General features: G+C 35.4%; 1 pseudogene; it reads right to left on the bottom strand.

Moving 5' to 3' along the window:
* Nucleotides 1-887: 887 nt before the first annotated feature.
* LOC132123199 (C3a anaphylatoxin chemotactic receptor-like) lies at nucleotides 888-3,740 on the bottom strand (annotated as a pseudogene).
* Nucleotides 3,741-8,682: the final 4,942 nt, after the last annotated feature.

Below are 8,682 nucleotides of genomic sequence, written 5' to 3'. Positions count from 1 at the left end.
TTGATGTAACTGCAGCTATCAGACATCATCACAGTGTGCAGTGGCCATCTGCACGAAATCAGTTTTGTTTTCAGTCCCATGGTGCATATAAGTTCTAGAACAACATATGCTCCCATCCAGACGTCGTCTCTTTCAGGGAAGACATTGCATTTTTCAACATGATAACTCCAGACCAGATACTGCATCAATTACAACATCCTGGCTGCATAGAAGAAGGATCCGGGTGAAGAAAACATTTGGCGCATCATAAAGAGGAAGATGCGACAAAGAAGACCTATGACATTTGAGCAACTATAATCCTGTATTAGACAAGAATGGGACAACATTCCTATTCCTAAACTTGAGCAACTTGTCTCCTCAGTCCCCAGACGTTTGCAGACTGTTATAAAAAAAAGAGGGGATGCCACACAGTGGTAAACATGGCCTTGTCCCAACTTTTTTGAGATGTGTTGATGCCATGAAATTTAAAATCAGCTTATTGTTCCCTTAGAATTATACATTTTCTTAGTTTAAACATTTTATATGTCATCTGTTGTATTCTGAATAAAATATAGAAATTTGAAACTTCCACATCATTGCATTCTGTTTTTATTCACAATTTGTACAGTGTCCCAACTTTTTTGGAATCGGGTTTGTAGTAACATATCATTGTTTTGTAGATGAACGTCTAACTAAAATAATTTAGAAATAAAATTGCAATTCCATAATTGTTTTGGGTGCTAATATTTTGTAATAATGACCAACTGATATTTTTTTTTTTATATAAAGAAAAATTTATTTTTGATATAAAATATATACAATCATTTAAACTGATTAAATTATTAACCAGTATATTTATATTTTGAATTTGTACCAGGAATAATTGATTGTCTTATTTGTTATTTTATTAAAAATTTAGCTTTTTAGGAAAGTACATTACCATTAAATTCAGTTAACATGTTTTTGATACACTGTGGTTTTATTCTGAATAAAGTTCAAACAGAAATCAGCAGAACAAAATTAGATTGTTGCATAATTATTTGGATTCATAAAAAGTTTCCCAAACATTTACAGTATAATGGGCATTAGCCTGTACTTTAAGATAGTTTCTCTGATTGATTTCACAACACACATTACACACAGTTATGCATCAGACATGAATGTTGAAGTTGCTAGATAAATAACGATAAAGCTTGATTATGTCCAGGTCTATCATTTAGGGACCAGTTTTCTACATATCTAAATTTTCAATTGAGTTTTCATGTCCTGATCGTTCTTTTGCGTCTGCCTTAAAATCCAGATATTCTTCAGCAAAAGCCGTCTCCAGCACCAGCAGCAGAGACTGTTTAAGCTTCTTCTTATACTCATCACACATGAACACATAGAGAATGGGGTTCAGACAGCTGTTTAGACAAACCAGGTAAATGCTGACAATCTTACATATGTCTTGGTCAGTGCCACTCCTTTTATTTTCTTCTGGAATTTTTGAAGAAAAAACGCAAACATAGTATGGAAACCAACATATGAAAAATGCCAGAGTTACAGTTATAATAACCCGGTACAACCTGAGCTGTTTTCCCCTCTTCAGGCGTTTGATTCGTACTCCAATAGCCATGTATGAAAATGCAATGATCAGAAAGGGGATGAGGAAGCCCACTGTGAATTTAAATGCAATCAGAGGCATATTTTTTTTATAGAAAGGAATGCTGCAGCTGATGGATGTAACCCACACAATTATGCAGATGATCTTGGCTTTAAGTGTAGTTCGTTTATTTTTAGCCCAAACAACCATCCATGTGCACAGGCATCGGTCCAGACTGATAACTACTAGAAAAAAAATGCTAGAAAACTGATTTAATGGTAACACCATGAAGAAATAGTCAATCATTAATTGACTCTGCTGCCGGCCCAAAACTGAGAGAATAACTGAATAACTGATTGAAGAAAACATGAAGATGAAGTCTGCAATCGCCAAGTTGAGAAACCAAATGGAGTTCACGGTTGTCTTCATTCTGCAGCCAGTCAGAAATATTACAAGCCCATTTCCAATGAGACCCACTACAAAGGTGGCAATAAAAATGCATAATGAAAATATCTGAAAGCTTGTAAATCCCTCTTGCTGCATAGTGGTGTTATGTGCTGTGCCTCCGGTCTTGTTTTCAGCTTCAGAACTGGTGTTTTCTACACAAAGAAGAAAGAGAGAAAACACAGTGTGGGCTGATTTTTGGGTATCATTGAAAAAATTATTTTTACATGCAGTACATCACACCAAAATTACATTTTGTATAACCTTCTGATGATTAAAAACCTAAAATAAACCTAAAATGAAATAGTGTTCAGTTTTGTTCTCAAGTCATTTATATATATATATAAATATATAAATTATTTAAAAAAAATTTTTTTTTCTATAAACGGACAAGTTTCATTTTAGTTTTTTTGACCATATGACCTTTTTTTATACTATTGAGTATGAAACTTTTGGCACTGACCTCACACTTTATGGCCTTTGCTGTGGCAATCAATAGCTGCACCAGATACTGACCAGAGTTTGCAAACAGATTCATTTTCATCACTTATTTTTTCTGAGAAAATATTACTAATTGTGAAAGATGCGTTTCTTAATTAACTGTGAATAAAAGCAATACTCAGATTAGATTAGATTCAACTTTATTGTCATTGCACATGTAAGGTACACGGCAACAAAATGCAGTTAGCATTTTTCGAGTTTGAAAAACTAGATTAACTTGTTTTTGCTGTGTAAATGTGGTTAGATTTACTAAAGAAGACCAATCAAAATTCAAAATGCATACAGGAAAGAAGACCAAGTAAAATTCAGTATGCCAGTATTACAAGGCTGTAATGCCAGCAATTATGGGTCATATTTTGAAGACTGAATTTCGACATATTCCCCTAGTGTCTGGCGTTCATACTGTACCAAAAGTTTATTCAAAGGGGTCATGTGATGTTGCTAAAAAAATTTTTTGTGTGTATTCGGTGAAATGAAATGTGTTTATGTGGTTTAAGCTTAAAAAAAAATCATTATTTTACACATACTGTACACTACTGTTTCTTCTCTTTGCCCCACCTTTCTGAAACGCATTGTTCTTTTTACAAAGCTCATTGTTCTGAAAAGTGATAGATTTCTTAAAGAATATCTCTTCGGGGTTGAGACTTTAGCCTTTTCAACTTTAGGGGTCTTATCTATTCATGAACGGCTTGTAACACTCCAAAGAGAAAGAAAAACTAGAAATCGCATCATATGACCCCTTTAATACCATCCTAATCTGTAATCTGTGCAGTTTTATTCATTTGAAGAATAATATCCATCTTCAATTATGCTAAAAATATGACATCGTTTTTTTAATATATAATATTCATTTTGTATTATTATATTATATTATATTGTTTGAGTATAATCAAATTGGAAAAAGTAATTTCAGCTAAAAGAATCTTGCCTATTTGAATCTCGAATAAAACTTAAACAATGAAGCTGAAATTGGTTTGTTTATTTATTTATTTAACATGTTAAGTAATGAAAAAAAAGTTTAGCTGTGACTTGTTTATATATTTTTTACATCACTCTGCATTTGTGCATTGATTCGATCTTAGAAAATTTAGCATTTACTGCACTCTGAGAGTTATATAAAAAACATGCAATATGAATAATACACATACCCATTTTTAGCTGTTGATTCACTGGAAGTCGAGTCTTGAACTTGCACTGTCTTCTCGGTCCTGTTGGTTTTATACCAGACAGCATAGTCTGGTGTTACATCAATAAAGGCTGATTTGTTGTGATAAGTTGTTGACATCATCAGTGGGTGGTGGGCATCCGCCTGCAGCAGAGGCTTGAGAAGACAAATTTTGGTCTTATTTTCCTTAACTATAATGATAAAGGCTGCCAATTCATTTAGCGATAGACTCAAGCAATAGATTTTTCTCATGTCACACATCCATTTTCACAATGAAAACCCACTGACAGACAAGATTGAGCAGCGAGTTATTCTGACTAATCTGGAGAGATACACAACTGTATGAAACTTTTTTATTTGTCATTTATGTGTTATTTGTCTTGCTGCATTGCAGCTGCTATTTTACAACATTTTATGATAAAAAACTGGGTTCTAGTCAGCTGACATTTTGCTAATGTTGCCATTGTTTCTATTAAAATGTTACTTCTGAATGTTTTTTTTATTTATTTATTTTTCATAAATGTTTTAAAATGTTTTTGACTATGCAAACTGTAAGGGCACATTCCATTTGATAATTTTGCAAACACTATGGGAACATTACTTTTGAATGTTTTCTGAACATTCTGAAACAAGTAGTAACTTGGCAAATAAACAAAATAAATAATTCTGAATAACAGACAAATATACCAATTGTCTGAGTTTTATTTTCTGGCAAGAAAAGGCCAGCAGTTGTACAGTCAGTCAAAGTTGCTGAAGAGTGTGACAGTGAAGGGAGGGCATCCTTCCTGTCTTTTAGTCTCATCTCTCAGAATGTTATCTCTCTGGGCTAATGATGGTGTTTTCAACCACATTCTTATACTTACTTATCATATTCTATCCTTGTCACGTAACAGCCTTTTACCATTCCATTCCAATTCCATATTAGAAAAAGGATTGTGTGTGCTCTTTTACTGTCACACACATCTTAGAGATCAAGAGCTGTTATTTGTTCTGTTAAATCAGAAAAGAAGCATGTGACTCTAAGCAATGCAGAAAATAAAAACATAACACAATATTAAATAAGCATATCATATTAAGTAAACATACAGTACCATTACATATTTAAACAACATTAGATGAATGTCCAACTAGAGCAATTCAGAAATAAAATGTTCCAAAAACATTTTGTTATAATTACCAGATGTTCCTATGTTTTGTCCCGTATACTGTATGTCATCAGTTTAACTGATTACATTTGTAACTAATATCTTTATTATAAATGTTGTATTTGTAACAGAGATCACATTTTATTATCTTATTATTTATTATTTTTTATTTATTTTGTTGCTTTTTAGGGAAAACCATTCAATAAGAATAAGCTACTGCACAAACATAAATATGATTTAGGAAACAGCCATCAAATGCAAATAATTTTTTTTTGATGCACTGTGGTTTTATTTAGAATAAAGTTCCAACAGAAATTAGCAGAACAGAATGACCTTTAGCGTATTTACTGTAGATGCAAAAAAAGTTTCACAAACATATATAATGTTCATTAGCCTGTACTTGAAGAGAATTTCTCTGTTTGGTTTTATAACACACATTATACACAGTCATGCTCCAAACATGATTTTTTGCAGTGTCTGTTTTTTACAAGTTACTAGATAAGGACTATAAACATGATGTATTAGATCTAGGTTCATCGTTCATAGAATAGCTATGTATGAAGATGCAATAATCAGAAAGGGTATGATGAAGCCGACTGTAAATTCAAATGTGATCAGAGGCATACTGTCTTTATAGAAAGGAATGCTGCAGCATATGGATGAAACCCACACAATTATGCAAATGATTTTGGCTTTAAGTAAAGTTTGTTTATTTTTATTCTAAACAACCAACCATGTGCACAGGCATCGGTCCCGACCAGGGGCGGACTGGCCATCTGTGTGATCTGGAGAATCACAGAACGGCCGGTACTCCAGGACGGCCGGCGGGCCGGCCTAACACCCACCACGCACGCAGTCATCACCTCATTCAGACTATAAGTTGCACCTTAGTATAAGTCGCATCAGTCCAAAAATACATCATGATGAGGAAAAAAACATATAAATCGCACTGGATTGTAAGTCGCATATATTTAGAACCAAGAACCAAGAGAAAACATTACCGTCTCCAGCCGCGAGAGGTGGCTCTATTTTTTCAGTGGTAGACTACAGGAGCACTGAGCAGCATAGAGCGCCCTCTCACGACTGTAGAAGGTAATGTTTTCTCTTGGTTCATTTCTCTCGGTTCATGTCAAATTAATTTTGATAAATAAGTCGCACCTGACTATAAGTCGCAGGACCAGCCAAACTATGAAAAAAAAGTGTGACTTATAGTCCGGAAAATACAGTAAGTATGGAACATGAGAGGAGAAAGAGTTACTTGCTAGGGATGATGTTAGGAAGTGATATTCAGGTTGCTACACTTTTAATGATTACAGTAGTTAAAACAGCTAAACTTCAACATTTTAGCTGTAAAATGCCACATGCAGTAGCTAATATTAAGAAATATTTTGTGCTTTTACTTTTAAAAATGTTGGTAACATTACAGTTAATGCTTACAAACTTTGAAAATTTTGAATACAGAAGTTACATTTGTAATGGTGTATTTTCATTTAGATGTGGTATTATTATTTGTACATAAATTAATTAAGATTATTAAGTAATAAATAAATTTTAAGACAGCATGGAATAGATTGTATAATATGCTGTTATAACAGCATATTATATAATCTATTCCATGCTATCTTGGAATAAAACCTTTTTTTTATTCCATTTTTTTAAAATCCATTTCATAATTTGTTTATTCAGGTTGAGCTTAGACCAAGAGCAGAGAAAGACACTCACTCCAGCTCAACTTTAAATTACTTTTAAGCGCCCCAAGGCAGATTTTTTTTTTTTTTGTCAAACCACCCTCAGAAGAAGACAAAATACCAGTCAGTACAGAGAGTGTTTAAGTTGAGTGTTTAAATCAACAGTACACAAAGATGGCGCAGACAGACTTTTGTCTAGTTTCCGCGCGCCGATTGCTTTGGGCCGGGTTTAGTCAAAGTCCAGGGCCGTTTTTTATTCCCAGTCCGTCCCTGGTCCCGACTGATAACTACAAGAAAATAAAAATAAAAATATTAGCAAACAGATTTAGTCTTAACATGATTAAGAGAATTTGTCTCATTAAGTAAAGACTCCACTGGCCCAAAACTGAGAGAAGATCTATGATTGAAGACAACATGAAGGTGTAGTCTGCAATCACCAAGTTGAGAAACCAAATGGAGTTGATGGTCGATTCTGCAGACAGTGAGAAATATTACAAGCCCATTTCCAATGAGACCCACTACACAGGTGGCAATGAAAATGCATAATGAAAAGATCTAAAAGCTTGTAAACAAACCTCATGGTGTTAAGTGCTGTGACTCTAGTCATGTTTACAGCTTCAAAACATGTGTTTTCTACACAAAGAAGAAAGAGAGAGAAAATACAGCAAAGCTGATTTAGGGTCTATTTGGGAGCATCAGCTTGTTATTGTGGTGTTTCTCACTTGCAAAATAATTTTTGTATGCAGTACTGCACACGAAAATACCATTTTGTTTAAATTTCTGGTGATTAAAAACCTAAAATAAGTATAAGTATGAGTTCAAGTCATACTGATTAATCAATTAATTAATTGATTTTATATAGCATCAAATGCGTGGGACAGGAAGAACAAAAAAATATATATATTTTTTTTATAAACTTGCAAGTTTATGCGTTAAGGCCAAAGGTCTAGGCTATATATCCAAACTTACCTGTTAGTGCCAGACTTCTGGGCCCGGGGTAGAGCTCAAGGCTTGGAATCAAGATAGATTCCTTTTGATTAGAGCCTAACAATATATTAAGTCTTGGCCTATCACACAGGGGCTACCACTTGCTCTTGCATAAGCTTGCTAAAGGAACTGTCTCAACAGATCCCTAGTAGCAACACCCTATTCAAATAGGTATCCTGAGGATACATAGGTGGAGTGGCGCCCAGGATGAATGGGGCTTAACAGCTCAAGAAAGGGCACAAAGTAACTGTGCTAAGCCCACACCATTTAGGATTTTAGGAAGAATGCAGTGAACTAGCGTGCAAACTTACGACGGATTTTAGAAAGTGTGCAAAGACTGTGCTCTAAGGGTCTAAGGGTCTCTCATGGAACACCATTTGATGGAATGGTGCATCCCAAAAACAATATGTTTGAGAGTCATCAACTCAATCTATGGTAATAATGCTGGAGTGGCTAGCAGTAAATATCTAGCCAAGGGGAAGGGCAAACACCCAACTCTCAAACGAGAGGGGAGCTCGATCTACTGCAAGTCCCAAAGCTGGAACAGCTAAAAATAATTTAATTAACTGAGGGAGCACAACCAAACTCTCACGAGAGAGGGGGCTCAGCCTGCAGCATGTTCCATTCCTGGAACAGCCAGCAGTAGGGTACCTAGCTGAGGGAGCACAAACCCAACTCTCAAAGAGAGAGGGGGGGCTCGACCTACAGCCTGATCATGAGAAACAGAAGGGTAAGCGTACTGCAAGCTAGCCAAAGCTCAGCGCATCATAGAGGTGAAGGAAGGGCCTAATTCACCTGATGCCGCTCGTTGCCAGGACACGAGAACAGCCCACAGAGCGAGGAATTCAACTCTTCATAACTCTTACCATACAGGATTTCAGAAAGTCTGCAAAGCGTTCAACATGCACATTTATCACCGTATGGATTTCAGAAAGTACACAGAGCTTAGCGTGTCACAGAGGTGTTTAACCAAATGGGAGAGGCAAGCTCAAATCCAATCCTCTGAGGCGAGGGGACCTCTACCTGAGATAGAATTATACAAATGCATTATTCATTGTACATAAGATTCTCGCAGATGCCACCAATACTTCCCGCGTCAGCAGGAAAGTATATTCTGGTAACCAAGAAGCCCCTCAGGTGACCCGGCTGGACATCCAGTTTTACAATAATGAGGAGAGTGAAGGTACCAGG

This window comes from Carassius carassius, chromosome 41 (assembly GCF_963082965.1).
Source record: "Carassius carassius chromosome 41, fCarCar2.1, whole genome shotgun sequence".
Taxonomy (NCBI): Eukaryota; Metazoa; Chordata; class Actinopteri; order Cypriniformes; family Cyprinidae; genus Carassius; species Carassius carassius.
The sequence above is the reverse complement of the archived record's forward strand: the minus strand, read 5'-3'. Positions and strand labels throughout refer to the sequence as shown.